Genomic DNA, 14,706 nt, shown 5'->3' with positions numbered 1-14,706 from the left:
TCAGACAGTGGCTTGGTCATTATGTCTGAGTACTCTCTGCCCTTGGTGACATTAAGCAGGGACCCCCTCCTCCCTGGGACAGGGGAGAAGGAGGTCATCTGTCACCTGGTGGCAGGAGGTCCCTGTCTATCCGCAGGGTGTGCAGGCTGTGCTGGGGGAGATGGAGAAGTCAGACCAGGAGGGGTTTCTGCCCACAGGGGCCTAGCCAATAATGAAAGAGAGTTGAAAGGCAATGTCCTCTGGAAATTCAGATGTCAGGGTAATTAATTACCTGTCTCTGAGAAATAAAGAGAAGAGGGGACGCACACAACACACCTGCCTCCCTGTGCCCGCAGTGCGCCCCTCCTCGGGTTTAGCCATGATCTAATGAGGTTGGCATTAGCATTCTCATCTAGGGTTAGGGTCCACAAGTGCCACTCCTGAGAGATTTGATAACTGGCTCAGAGTCATAGTGGCTGGAAAATGGGAGATTCAAACCCAACTCACTGAGCTTGGATCTACTTCCCTGTTGCTTGCCCTCCATGCTCTGGTGGGGAGAGAGGAGGAAGAAGATAATTTTAAGACAGACACACACAACATAAAGAAGGGAGATAAGATGGCTCCCAGCAAAGAGGAGACACCTGAGAGAGGCAGTGAGCGCCTCCTTCCCACAAGCGCTCCTGACTCCAGAAAAAAGGCAACAGTGCAGGGTCATCGTACACTGGCCCTGAGCATCATTAACTTCTTCTTTTTTTTTTTTTTTTTTTTTTTTTTTTTTTTTTTTAGACGGAGTCTCGCTCTGTTGTTCAGGCTGGAGTGCAGTGGTGTGATCTTGGCTCACTGCAAACTCCATCTCCTGGGCTCAAGTGATTCTCCTGCCTCAGCCTCCCAAGTAGCTGGGATTACAGGTGCTCGCCACCACGCCCAGATAATTGTTGTATTTTTGGTAGAGATGGGATTTCACAATGTTGGCCAGGCTAGTCTCAAACTCCTGACCTCAGGTGATCCACTCGCCTTGACCTCCCAAAGTGCTGGGATTACAGGTGTGAGCCACCACACCCAGCCGTATATGGAATATTTTGATACAGCCTGTAATAATCGTATCAGGGTAAATGGGGTATCTGTCACCTCAAGCATTTATTGGGTAATGATTTTAATTTGAATGATTCTCTTTTTCTTGAATGTGGAGAGAACAAGCAGGGTAACTCACAACAAGGCTTGCTTTGGGTTTTCCCATACAGACATCTCAACTTACCTGTCTCAAGGAGAAAGGTTTTTGGCATTTTAGAGAGACGACTCTGCCTTCTTCTAGCACCTCTTCAAAGAATCCACAAGATACCACCAACGTGGGTTGGAGACAGGGGAGTATGACAGGTGCTTCTCAGGGGCTGAGCCCCAAGAAGGATAACAAGAGGAGCCCCTGACAGCTGTGGTGCAAGTCAGGAGGTGCTCAGATTATGCCAGGAGCTTCTCAGGGGACAGGGGCTAAAAACTGCAGGGCCACATAATGGAGGATCACATTTGGCTGATGGATAAAAAATCAAGCCTCAATGGGGAACAGTGTCTGATGTTCACAGCAGTATGATTCAGAACAGCCCCAAAGTGGAAACGACCCAAATGTCTATCAACTGATGGATAAGGAAAATGCATGCAATAAACAGCCATAGACAGAAGCAAAGCGCTAATCCATGCTACGGTGTGGAGAAATCTTGAAAACACTAGGAAAGTGAAAGAAACCAGAAACAAAAGACCACCAGCTGGCCAGGCGTGGTGGCTCACGCCTGTAATCCCAGCACTTCGGGAGGCCGAGGTGGGCGGACCACAAGGTCAGGAGATCGGGACCATCCTGGCTAACATGGTGAAACCCCGTCTCTACTAAAAATGCAAAAAATTAGCCGGGCATTGTGGCAGGTGCCTGTAGTCCCAGCTACTCAGGAGGCTGAGGCAGGAGAATGGCGTGAACCCGGGAGGCAGACCTTGCAGGGAGCCGAGATCGCACCACTGTACTCCAGCCTGGGTGACAGAGTGAGACTGCATCTCAAAAAAACAAAACAAAACAAAACAAAACAAAACATCTGTCGTGTGATTCCATTTAGAGGAAATGTCCACAATAGGCGAATCCATAGAGATGGAAAGAGGAGTGGTGTCTCCTAGGACTGGAGGAGATGGAGGGCTGGGGAGGGGTGATGGCCACTGCTTGCAAGATTTCTCTCGGGAGGAAACAAAAGTGTTCTAAAATTGATTGATGTGGTGATGGTCTCATGACTCTGTGAATATACTAAAAGCCATTGAATTGTGTACTTTAACCAGGTATATTGTATGGAGTGTGGTTTATATTGCAATAAAACTTTTTTTTTTTTTGAGACAGAGTCTCCCTCTATCGCCCAGGCTGGAGTGCAGTGGCACGATCTTGGTTCCCTGCAACCTCCGCCTCCGGGGTTCAAGTCTTTCTCCTGCCTCAGCCTCCCGAGTAGCTGGGATTACAGGTGTGCACTGCCACGCCTGGCTAATTTTTGTATTTTTAGTAGAGACGGGTTTCACCATGTTGGCCAGGCTGGTGTCGAGTTCCTGACCTCAATTGATCTGCCCACCTTGGCCTCCCAAAGTGCTGGAATTACAAGTGTGAACCACTGTGCCTGGCCCACAAAGCTCCTTTTAAAGCAGGTTAACATTCTCTCTCTTCTACTATCCCTCCTCCTCACAGCTGCCTGCACCATCTTCCCCAAATGCAAGTCAAAGCTGGTGCGCTCCACCCGGTCCCTTTTGCCTAGAGAGAACCCTGCAGGCTTCAAGGCCCTCTTGGCATTGGGTGGACGTGGACTACTCTCCTTCCCAAATGTGCCAGACATGTTCATGCCATGTGCTGTATTCATGTTCATTCGTCAGCCTAGAATGTCTTCCTCTCCGGTTAAAAAAAATCACACCCAAGGCGTAAGTGAAATCACTCCCTGTCACGGTGACCCCAGATCTCCTGGTAGCCCTAGATCACACTTTCCTCTCTGACCCCACAGCATTTGCCTGGTGCCTCCATTATAGCATTTGTTTCATTTTGTGTTTTGGTATTTGTTTATATTTATTTGGCTAAAATATATGCCTCTTAATGGCGAGAATTGTTCCTTTAAATTCTTTGGATGTTTGTTGGGTGTTACATGCACAAGGCATAGAACTCAAAATTGTGGGAGAGACACATTTGAGAAGGCACAGGCCCTTTAAGAAGTTCGGAGTTCATATTTTTAACATGTATGATAGAAAGAGATTTAATACTCTAACTATATATAACAAGAGTTCTTAAAAATCAATAAGAAAAGAGAAAATATCTCTATAAAAAACAAAAGCAATTTCAGATGTCACTGGTATGAGTGTTCATTATCCCCACTTTCCTGGAGGGCAGTTTGATAAAACACGTGAAACTCTGTAAACTTTTGCTCAATAATTGCACCCTAAAGACTTCACCTCAGTATGTAATTAGAGATGTGCAGAAAGCTTGAGTACAATAATGTTAGCAACAGCGTGATTTGCAATACTAAAAATATGGAAATGGCTCATCCAGAGAATAGAATATTTTGCGAAAATATAAATTATGTTTTTGAAAAGTACTTAATGTCTACAAAAATATTTAGGAGAGAATACAGAAAAAGCAGAATATATATTTAAAATGCTTTGATACCAAACATATCAGTAAAAGTATTATTCTAGATTTTTTTTTTTTTTTTTTTTTTTTGAGACAGGGTCTCGCTCTGCTTCCCAGGCTGGAGTGCAGTGGCGCCATCTTGGCTCACTGCAGCCTTCATCTCCCAGGTTCAGGCGATTCTCCTGCCTCAGCCTCCCAAGTAGCTGGGACTACAGGTGCCCATCACCATGCCTGGCTAATTTTTGTGTTTTTAGTAGAGACAGCGTTTCACCATGTTGCCCAGGTTGGTCTCCAACTCCTGGGCTCAAGTCATCCACCCGCCTCAGCCTCCCTAAGTGCTGGATTACAGCTGTGAGCCACTGTGCCCAGCCTAGATTTTGATTTTATTCCTTAAAACCTTAAATAATAATTCCATATTTATTTTAAAATCAGAAAAAACTAATTTTTGAAGGAAGAATATTTAGTCTAAAAGGAGATCTAAGGCAAATACAAAAGTGACCAGGACTGGGATTCAGCCAGTACACACCAGGGGACTCCAACATGTCCCAAGGTGGCCAAAATGACCAGTAGCTATTTGATGAGCTGGACCCCTGACCAATCATTAAATATATTTAATATCACTCATGCAAATAACTATGGTCAAAGGCAGGAAATGACAAATTTCTTAAAGCCTGGATAAAGTGTTTTTAAAAATGACATTCCATGAAAAGAATTGTTTGGAGACCATTGACAGTGAGAATGAAATAGATCTTCAGGCTGGGGGCGGTGGCTCACGCCTGTAATCCCAGCACTTTGGGAGGCCAAGGCGGGTGGACCATGAGGTCAGGAGATCGAGACCATTCTGGCTAACATGGTGAAACCCCGTCTCTACTAAAAATACAAAAAAAGTAGCCAGGCATGGTGGTGGGCACCTGTTGTCCCAGCTACTTGGGAGGCTGAGGCAGGAGAATGGCGTGAACCCAGGAGGTGGAGCTTGCGGTGAACTGAGATCGCGCCACTGCACTCCAGCCTGGGTGACAGAGCGAGACTCTGTCTCAAAGAAAAAAAAAGAAATAGATGGTCATACTCTAAAGACTTTAAAAGTGACTGTGCTTAAGAACTAGAAAAGAATCTTAAAAATCAAAAATGTCACAGGTGGAGAAAAGAAATATTCACCCACTCGTCCAAGGTCTCATAGATAGGGTGGTGTTATGTAATTGCATCCCCCAAGTTCATATGTTGAAGTCCTAACCTCCAGTGCTTCAGAACATGACCTTATTTGGAAACAGGGTCACTGTTGGATGTAATTAATTAAGATGTCATTAGGACGGGCCCGAATCCAATTGACTGGCTGAATATGACTGGTGTCCTTACAAGAAGGGGAAGTTGGACACAGACACAGACATGCTTGCAGGGAGAACATGTGGTCCCGAAGCCAGAGGTTGGGTTGATGCTTCTACAAGCCAAGGAATACCAAAGATTGCCAGCAAAGTACCAGAATCTAGGACAGGGGCATGAAACAGATTGTCCCTCACGGCTCTCAGGAGGAACACACATGCAACACCTTGATCTCGGACTTCTGGCCTCCAGGATGCTGAGATGATCAATTTCTGTTGGTTAACACCCTGGTCCCTGGTGCTTTGTCATGACCGCCCTAGCAGATGAATACAGGTGGGAAGCAGAACTGGACTCAGGTGAGCTGACTCTTATTCCAGCATGGAGGTCTTCGAACATACTGCAATGTCTAGTAGACATTTCCTGAGTAAATAAATTCTTGAACCCTCTCCGGATGGAGATTTTTGTGGTTTTCATGTTCAGGACAGAACTTACTCTGAACTCCAAGCCAGGCTGAAATCGGAACTTGGAGTGGGATTCAAGGGTCCTGTGGGGCTTAGATCGCCAGGTTAACCCATGAGGGTGGAAATGGTGCTAAAGGTCCTCTCATCTGAGTGAGTGGCAGCAGGAGGGCAGCCCCTGAGGCTGTGGGATGCGGCCTTTGAAGCGTGCAGGGTGCAGGTTGCCCTCCAGTGTAGGGGTTTCTAATGAAGACTGAAACAGCAAGTGTTGACCACACTCTTCTCCCAGGCACTTGGCAGCTGTGCTTGCATTCCTCCTCCAGGCCCAGATGTCTCAGGCAGGAACGCTGGGTCCTGGACTTTTAATTCAATCCAAATTGTGTATCGAGTCCTCTTACCATTTGGGCATAAAAAGGAGATGGAAGGGACGGTGTCTGGCTTGGTAAAGCTGACCTTCTGCCTGTGAAGCAAGACCCATCGCCCAGCCTGATATGCAACAGCAACACATCACATACGGAAATCTCACCTCCCACAGAACAGGAAGAGGACGGGACGTGCAGAGGCGTGATATGTTGGCATCACCAACAGGAAATTGACGTTCCTGCCCTTGTGGCTTCCTGATACTGTACACCATGCTCCAAACTCCCTTCGAAGCAACTGGAGACCCAGAAGGTCAGAATCATTTATGAAGTTCATGTCTAAAGGCCACACTGGAAGGTTCACTTTTTAGGATGAAACAAAACCAAACCAAACCCTAGGACCCAAATTTCTTTAACTTGAAGCCAGGGAGGGAGATGCACCCAGCACATATGAGGGGCTGGAGCTCCATGATTTGCAGCCTCTGGGCCGCCCCCGGCAGGGCCCCGTCCCCATCAGGCAGCCTCCTGTCTGTGGTGAGGACTCCTCCGCAAAGAGCATGTGCTCTCCAGCGCTCAACCCACGCCTGCGTCACCCAGGGGACCCAGCCAGGACTCAGACCAACTGTTTTATGACCCACAGAAACGTTGAAAACAGAGTGTTTCTCCAGAGCAGCTTTAAATGCAAACAAAAGACTCTTCTAGAAACCACCGCCTCAAGCTATATGAGGCAAGAAAAAAAAAAAAAAAAAAAAAACAGAACAGCTCTCAAATTAAAATCCATGATACATTTTGTACATAGTTTGTGGTTTTATAGTCACTTTAATCTTCCTCCACACTAAACTCCTCCAAAGATTTGAACATCAGCTGAGCCAACACACAGTTGCACTTCTAAGCAACACACTTGTAAAACCAGACCCTGGATGGTGTCCATAACAGGTTTGTAACATCTCCAAAGCAAAGGGTGACATGATACATTGAAACAGACCCAAGTAGCCATTACTGTGTTTTGTGTCAAAGAGCTGCATCATTAAAGTCTTGCAACTATAAATCAGAACAGTTGCATGTTGGGGCTTCCTGCTCATCTTCATGTCCCAGGTCAGCACAAGTCATTCCAGGGGTCCAGGAGGCTGCCCTGGGTCCACCCAGCATCTGCTGGACAGCTGAGCCCACGGCCTGCATTGTTACTGCTGGGGTGGTTGGTGTGGAGCCGACTGTGGCTCTGGTGGATCAAGGTGGGCTCTGGTGGATCAAGGTGAGCGTTCTACAGTGCCCTGGCACTTGGTGCAGACTTCACAACACCAACACTTTCCAGATTCATCCAGTCCCCCGTACCAAACTCTCAGCATGCGGCTGACCTAAGACTGATGGGAAAAGGCATTTTTTGGGCCAGGCATGGTAGCTTGCATCTGTAATCCCAGCACTTTGGGAGGCTGAGGCAGGAGGATTGCTTGAGACCAGGAGCTGGAGACCAGCCTGGGCAACAAAACAAGACTTCATCTCTATAAAAACTAAAAAAAAAAAAAAAAAAAAAAAAAAAACTAGACAGGTGTGGTGGTGCGTACCTGTAGTCCTGGCTACTCGGGAGGCTAAGGCAGGAGGATGGCTTGAGCCCAGGAGCTCAAGGTTGCAGTGAGTTATGATCATACCACTGCACTCCAGCCTGGGAGACAGAGCAAGACCCCATATTCCCCCCCTCCAAAAAAAAAGGAGGGGGGGCATTATTATTATTTATTTTCAAAGTCTCGAGTTCAAAAGAACTGTGATTCTTGGTCTGACCTTTGCTCCTTCTCTTTTTTGAGGCAAGCCTGGGACCCATGGGCCAGGTCAGCTTAGCAAAGCACCTGTTGGACTAGGGAAATTGGAGTTCGTCTAATTGCTTGGCATCATAATCTAAGGGAATCGTGTTAGCATTTCACTAAGAGCTAAAACATGACCTGCAGGTGGAGTGAGTTTGTGTGCCCCTCAGTGAGAGAGCAGGGGCTTGGGAATCCAATGCTGGGGTGGAGGCCTGACTGTCAATTTGGGGAGTCACCTCCTCATTCTCTCAACAAGCCCCTGGGAGGCACACACCCTTCAGTAGCAAGGAGGGGTGGTCACTGTAAAGCGCTGTGGAAACACTTGTCCGAGGTCCTCCCATCGCCCCGGAGCTGACCTTTGTTTCATTTCTGTGCATCTCCCACTCTGAAAGGCCCAGGACATGGGTTCAAGCTTTCCCACCCATTTAAGCACGACACAATGAGGTCTCACTCGGGAGTGGGCCTAAGTGAAGTAGCGACATCACGTTTGTTGTCCCTGACAGAGCATGAAACCACCTGGGATACTGGAAGCACGTGTTTGCAAAGGGGCCTCCTCACCCCAGGAAGAGATCGGGGCAGGCAACAGCCCAGCCTGGCAGGGCCTCGGTGGGGTTCACGGCGAGGCACTGGGAATTTGAGGACAGAGGTCCCCTATGCTCAGCCAGCTGGAGACACAGAGGGCAGAGGGGGTGCTGCCTCAAGACAGTGACAGGTCACAGAGGGACAGATTGACCTGTCCCCTGACCGCCCGCTCCCACCGGGCAAGTAGAAAGCCTCACCTCGGAGTTCTTGAGCTGTTTCCAGAACATTCCCGGTTAAAAATCACATGAGGGCAGTGGGAGCTGTGGATGCTAAGACGCATGAAAACGGAGAACCTGAGAGCTGGTGTGTTTGCCTGAAGAGAACTCCCCACCTTGGGGAGGGAGCAGAAGACGGGACAGCACCTTTGTCTGTCCAGAGTCAACCTGTATAGGGCCTTGGGCCCTGCCAGGAGGGTACAGGCTCAGCTTCACCCTGAGAGGGTGGATGATCACTCGGGGAGCACGTCCTGGTAGTGAACAGGCATCTCCTATACCCTGGCCGACCACCGTGGCCAGCACAGGGAAGCAAGCAGCCAGGACAGCAAGGACTGGGATGCTGGGGAAACCAGTATCCCCAGCATTAGGAGTAGAAGGTGGGCCTCCAGGGACCCCGCATTCCTAATGAGACACAGCTCCCTCCTCAGTTCTCTTCCAGTCCCCCTGGTGACATCAGAGAAAAGCCTCTGTCTCATACTAGTGTGTCCCTGGCCAACCTTCCTCATCACTGGCAGGAGCAGATCCTGGGCCTCCAGGCTTCAGTCGACAACAGCCACATTTGAATGACATTGTTTTATCTTCACTGCATTTTTAAAAAGCTTGACTGAGGTGTAACTGACATATGAAAGAACTGCGCATATTTAATATGTGCAATGTGGTGAGTCAGAACATACACAAACACCCGCAAATCATCACACTCAAGGTCATAAACATCCATCACCTCCAAAGGGTTCCTCGTTTTGGGGGGCTGTGTCTTGTTCTGTGTGTGCAGTAAGAACATTTAACGAGAGTACTTTCTTAACAATTTTTTTTGACCGAATCTCACTCTGTCACCCAGGTTGGAGTGCAGTGGCACGATCTCAGTTAACTGCAACCACCGCCTCCCGGGTCCAAGCGATTCTTCTGCCTCAGCTTCCCGAGTAGCTGGGACTATAGGCACCTGCCACCGCGCCCGGCTAATTTTGTATTTTTAGTAGAGATGGGGTTTCACCGTGTTGGCCAGGCTGCTCTAGAACTCCTGACCTCAAGTGATCTGCCCGCCTTGGCCTCCCAATGTTCTGGGATTACAGGCATGAGCCAACGCGCCCAGCCTACTCTCAAGAATTTTTGTAAGTGCACAATGTATATTATTAACTCTAAGCACTATGTTGAACAGCAGATCTCTAGAATTTATGTTGCATTTGTAATGGTCTGACAAATGACATTACTTTTCACATTTAGCATATCATAGGAAACTTTTAAATAAATCTATTTAAGTAAAATGTCAGTCATTTTGTTTAAAGGTTGAATAAACTACAGACTATAGGTGGTAGTGGCCATGGCGAAAATTGTTAAGACTGTATGTGGTAGAATGAGGACAGGGCACAAATAATGACCCTGAATGAATGAGGTTTGGCAAAGCTCTGTTGAAGGAAGGTTCTGGAACTGGAGGCAAAAGGCCTGATGCAGCTCTTTTCTGCAAAGCCCCCACGGAAGGCCTGATTTCTCTGGGCCTGGAAGTTCATTGTAAGAATGAAACAGGAACGTGGCCTTTGCATTCTGCTGGCAGAATGACCAGCCTGCATCAGGAACTCCATCTATGTCATTTAATTTGAATTTATACCAGTTACTGGGGTCTTGGTAGCTGCTGATTGATAATAGGATGATATTGACAATATGAAGCGAAGTAATACAAACACCAATGTTGAACTGGTCCTCTGGTCTCCAGGGTGGCTGTCAGGCTGACCACCTTCTAGCTGGAAACTTCAGTCACACATGAACACCTTGGGTTGGCGAATTATCTCCCAAGGCACAAGCTGCAACACCAGTCGAGAAATACAAATAACTGTTATATCAGGTATACAAGCACAGAAACCCGACCAATGTCCCTCCCTTGAGTAAAGAATCTGAGGGAGAGGAGATAATGATCTAATCAAAGAAAACCAGCCAACAGCCACACTGTGCAGAAGGAAGCAGGATGCAGAGAGGTCTGTCTGCTTTCTTCTTTCTTGACCCCATAAAGAAAATAAAACACACGTGGGAAATCTAAGCGGGACTACCAAGTAGCCTGCGTTCCAATTAAGGATGTAAATCTAATGCTTTTTGGGTCTGGTATTGAAGAATTTACGATGTTCTGAAGACAAGATGTTGATCATTCCTGTTAATCCCTATTTCCCCCAGGAGAATCCAATGGTCGGTTACAGAACAATGTTCCCTGTTCCAAAGGGTCCTAGTGACTCCACCAAAGGAAAAAAAATGGTTGAAACAACAGGTGGCCTATGGGATTTGCCTTTAATTAAATACTCCAGAAGGCAGGAATTAACTTACGATTTGACCAAAATGAAAGAAGCTCTAGTTTAATTGGATCCACATGATGTGTGCCTTTCTTCTTTTTGTATGAGCCTTCTCTTGGTTTCTGCTGTCTTCGCTTCCTTTTTTTTTTTTTTTTTTTTGAGACAGAGTCTCACTCTGTCATCCAGGCTGGAGTCTGCACTGCTGGTGCCATCTCGGTTTGCTGCAACTTCCGCCTCTCAGGTTCAAGCAGTTCTCCTGTCTCAGCCTCCCAAAGTGTTGGGATTACAGGCGCATGCCACCACACCCAGCTAATTTTTGTATTTTTGGTAGAGATGGTGTTTCGATATTATGGCCAGGCTGGGATCGAACTCCTGACCTCAGGTGATCTACCTGACTCAGCCTCCCAAAGTGCTGGGATTACAGGCATGACCCACTGTGCCTGGCCTGCTTTCGTCTCTTCTTACCCTTTCCTTGTAGGCTTCAGTTTGGGTGCAGTTTCTTCTGGGAGTTCTCCAAGTCTGGTCTCAAAAAGTCCTGTCCAGATCCCTGGTCCTTCTTGGTCCCCTCCAGGACTATAAGCTCTGTGCAGGCAGGGCCAGGGCAAGGACAAGGCCTGCCAGCTTCATGTGCCGGGAGGGGTCCCTGAACTCAACACACTGAACACTTTACATGGGTGTAGTTTGCCTGGGCATAGCGGTTCATGTTTGTAATCCCAGCACTTCAGGAGGCTGAGGTGGGAGGATTGCTTGAGCCCCAGAGTTTGAAAACATCCTGGGCAACACAGTGATACCCCATCTCCACCAAAAAAGTTTTAAAAAATTACCCAGGCCTGGTGGCACACCTGTAGTCCCAGTTACTCGGGAAGGCTGAGGCAGGAGGATTGCTTCAGTCCTGGAGTTTGAGGCTGGAATGAGCTATAATCGCACCACTGCACTCCAGCCTGGGGAATGGAGCAAGACACTGCTTCTAAACAAAATTAAATTTTTTTTAAAGTATATAGTTTATTGTGTGTTAATTATATAGCTGTGCTTTAGTAAAGCTGAGAAGAGGGCAGGGAAGAGGAGGAGGAGAAGAAAGAAGCCCCTGTTCCACTTCAGGTGGCGAAGCAGACAGTAGGGTCGTGGAATGCCAAACCCCTCCCAGATATGACTCAGTCCTGATGCACTCATCAAATAGACAAATTTCACAGCCCATAGGAGCTGGAGTGTGAGCGAAAGACACAAGCTTTGGAGTCTGCCTGGATTTAGTTTCCAGCTCATTCACTTGTGGGCAAATCTCTCTCCTCTCTTGCTCTCTGCATTCCCCCACCCCCAATGCAGAAGGCACTCAATAAACCTGAAGTGGGCCCACACCCAGCCATGGAGCACAGGGGCCCAGCTGGTGGCTTTGCCCACTGCTTTCATGGGCTCTGCAAGGAAAAGCGTTGATAGAATTTCAGATAAGAATTTCAGATTTTCCAGGCTCCCTAGGAATTGGAGAAGTGGTGGGCGGGGGGTGGGAGGTGGTGGTCTGTAAATGCAGGTGAAGAATCAGCAACATGAGGTGACAACTAGGAAAAGTCTGTCTTCCTGCTGGGGTGACGGCTCCTGTGCCTGCAGCATCCCTCCCTCCCAGCTTCCCGCCACAGCTGAGCATCCTCACCTTTCAGGCGAGGCAGTGGAGGCTTAGAGAGGTTGGGTCATCTCTAGTGGCATGACTGGTGGGGATGGAGACTAGCCCCGGTGGTGAACAGGGCAAAGACAGGAGCCCTGGATGCAGGAGGGCACGTTCCCGCTGCAGAGGCTGTTCTTGGAGAATTTGGTCCCCTAAACCCCACAGACAGGGAAAGGGAGATTTCACTTAAAGGGGCCTGGATAGAGGTGGCTTTCTTAGCTCCTTACATGGAAAATGGGGGTGAGGCTGTCTTCAAGCTAAATACCTTTTTGGGAATGACTAAAGAATCATCACTGTGCCCAAGGGAGTGAGTGACCCTGGAATGGATGTGAGGGAGGCTTGTGATCTCCTCTCTGGAAATGCAGAGCCCCCAGGGAAGCTGGCTCCGTGCCAGGGGAAGCTTGTGTAGGGACCGAGTGAAGTGCCCTGTCCAAGTCTGAGCTCCCTGGTCCCATCTGAAGTCTAGCCAAGCCAGGAACAGTGGCTCTTGAAGGGCTTTTTCAAGTCAAGCTCATTGCCCTGGCTGGGGGCTAGCACAGGGAGCAATAGCAGAGCCTCTGATCACTCACAGGTGGAGGGCACTGGAGGCAGAGCAAAGAGCTGTGCAGAAGAGGACAGCATTCTGTAGACCCCGCTACTGTTCCTGTGGCACGTGGGCCTGTATCCCCAACAGTCACTAGAAAAGCACAGAATGAGCACGTCCTTCCCTAAAGCAAAGAACGCAGCCAGGCAGCTCCACCTTCAAAGCTCACCTTCTCAGGTACCAGCCATGGGCCCCGGGCATGTGAAATTAACTTGCCTGCTTTCCTCATCTGCAAAATGGGATGACAATCACGGCCTTCCTTTCAGCATTGCTGTAAACATGCAAAGAGGCAAGCGCTATAAAATCATGAGCACAGAGCCCATCTCGGGCTAGTGCAGGATGTGCGGTAGATGCTGAAGAAGGGGATCATCTGTATGTTCTGCTTTATGGATCTATTATGCGTTTCCATCCCTTCTCTTACTTCACCTTCCTCATGTTAGTAGATAAATATCATTATACCCATTTTACAGAAGAGGAAATAGAAAGGTTAAATAGCTTGCCTCCAAGCTAATCTTAAGACGAGTGCCCATTCTACAACATTACAACTCTTTTTTCCTTTTTTCCCTTTAGGTTAAATCCAGCTTCCACTAATAAGCCCCCTCCCCTTCCAGACCCTCAGCAGCCAGGCTACAGGCCACTAGCTGCATCTTCTCTCAAGGCGAACAAGATCCCTTTCCTTGCTGGTCTGGGCTCCCGGGAGACAGGCAGTCCTGTTGTCTAAGCTCCTGTAGCCACAGGATCTTGAGCACAAGCAACAGTCTTTAATTTTGTACTGAGTGAGTCTTTTGTCTTTAGTCCTATTCCAACTCTTATTAACACAATTAAAATGCATTCCATTGCCTAAGGTGTAAATGTGCTCCCCATGGTGGGGGATTGTCTGTGGAGAGACGCATGGAGAATGAACAGTCTTCTAAGTGGCTTCCAGGCTGCAGCCGAGCGGAAGGCTTGCTTTCATCAGTTGAGATGTTCTTGCCGCATAAATCTCCCGCGACTACTTGGTCTCCGGTAAACACCACGTTGGCATCAAGATCAAGGAAACGGAAGTGCAATGATGAAGTTCGCAAAGATGGGGGCGGCCTGTGTTCCCATGCAAACATCTTGGCTTGGTGCTCTGTAAGTTGGAGAGCTTGATGCTGAATTGCATGAAGAGGCCCACCCTGCTTCAGTTACTACATCAGGATCCAAAAGAACGTCCAGCAGCCCCTGCCTCCCACTCCCCGGTTCCAGCAGACCCATGCATCAGGACAAAAGCGGTCGGCGGCGCTTCCCCCACCTCCGAGCCAAGAATCACCTTAGCCTTCTTCGCGTCTGCTCCATTCAGTCTCCACTCTTACATTCTGCCTCCACCTTCAAGGCCTGGCTGTGGTCAGAGGTCGCTGAATGAATCATGCTAAACAAGAGCTTTGCTGATGTTTTAGAATTTCTAGGGTGACCTAATTCCCTGTATCTGTTTTTCACAACTTTTCTATTTTTTTTTTCTTCTCCTCTGTTGTTTATAGGAGCAAATCACTGGACGGAGATCAAGCAGTTTATTGTGCCAAGAAACCAGAGAGGCTGCAGAGGCTCAGAGCACCATGGAATAAAGCTTTCTGGCTGCCAGCACCATCCCCCACTGCCCCTGCTGAGGGGCTGCCTTTGGAGCTGGCACACAGGATCCCTGAGGTCAGCACAGGGTGGCCCATGCATGCACCCAGGCCCAACAGGACGCCTGGCTCAGTGCTGGCAACAACTGCCTCCCCAGGAACCCCTCTATGCCCTGGCCTGGCTGCCTCCCCAGCCTCGGCTCCAGTTGCGGGGGGGGGGGGGGGTTCCTTTTGTTTCAGCGTGCAGGTGACCTCATGCTGGTGTCCCATAGAATA

This window comes from Macaca nemestrina, chromosome 9, assembly GCF_043159975.1.
Source record: "Macaca nemestrina isolate mMacNem1 chromosome 9, mMacNem.hap1, whole genome shotgun sequence".
Taxonomy (NCBI): domain Eukaryota; kingdom Metazoa; phylum Chordata; class Mammalia; order Primates; family Cercopithecidae; genus Macaca; species Macaca nemestrina.
The sequence above is the reverse complement of the archived record's forward strand: the minus strand, read 5'-3'. Positions refer to the sequence as shown.